The sequence below is a fragment of the Chiloscyllium plagiosum genome, chromosome 29 (assembly GCF_004010195.1).
Source record: "Chiloscyllium plagiosum isolate BGI_BamShark_2017 chromosome 29, ASM401019v2, whole genome shotgun sequence".
NCBI lineage: Eukaryota > Metazoa > Chordata > Chondrichthyes > Orectolobiformes > Hemiscylliidae > Chiloscyllium > Chiloscyllium plagiosum.
This window is the reverse complement of record NC_057738.1, coordinates 36164280-36165069: the sequence shown is the minus strand read 5'-3', so window position 1 is coordinate 36165069 and position 790 is coordinate 36164280.

Genomic DNA, 790 nt, shown 5'->3' with positions numbered 1-790 from the left:
CTGCCAGTATCCCATGACCTGGGATTCCCCCCATAAACCTCCTGCCTCTTCTTTACTCTGAAGGCTCTGTGTGAGTTCTACCGCTTAATGTTTTGGCTCCAAATCTGGATTTGTTTTCATGTTACACACCTGTCAGGTGCTTTTTGGGCATGGGACACCAATGCCAGTTACTCTTGTGGTCGATTTATGACATAGGAGCAGAAGTAGACCCATCAAATCTGCTCCACCATTCACGGAAATCATGGCTGATCGGATTTGGAGTTTGTTCGACAGATCAACAAGTTAAACCTGATCCTGTACCTTATTATGGAATGCAGTGATAGCAGTGGGTCATACCAAACAAAGATCAATTGTAGCCTTTCTTTCTTTCTTTGTGTATTCGGTGGGTGGATGCTGATAATATTTGACGTACATATTTTTAATCCTTATTCGTGATTGTGTGAGAATCAGTGTGACAGAATGAAGGCATGGACAAGGGAAATAAATGGTGTAGTTAGACATTGTAAGGATTGCAGTATTCAACTGAACAAAAAAGAATGTGTAATGGTAATACCAATCCAGGAGAAAGTGAGGGCTGTAGATGCTGTAGATCAGAGCTGAAAATGTGTTGCTGAAAAGCGCAGCAGGTCAGGCAGCATCCAAGGAACAGGAGAATCGACATTTCGGGCATAAGCCCTTCTTCAGGAATGAGGAAAGTGTGTCCAGCAGGCTAAGATAAAAGGTAGGGAGGAGGGACTTGGGGGAGGGGCTTTGGAAATGCGGTCAAGGTGAGGGTGATAGGCCAGAGTGG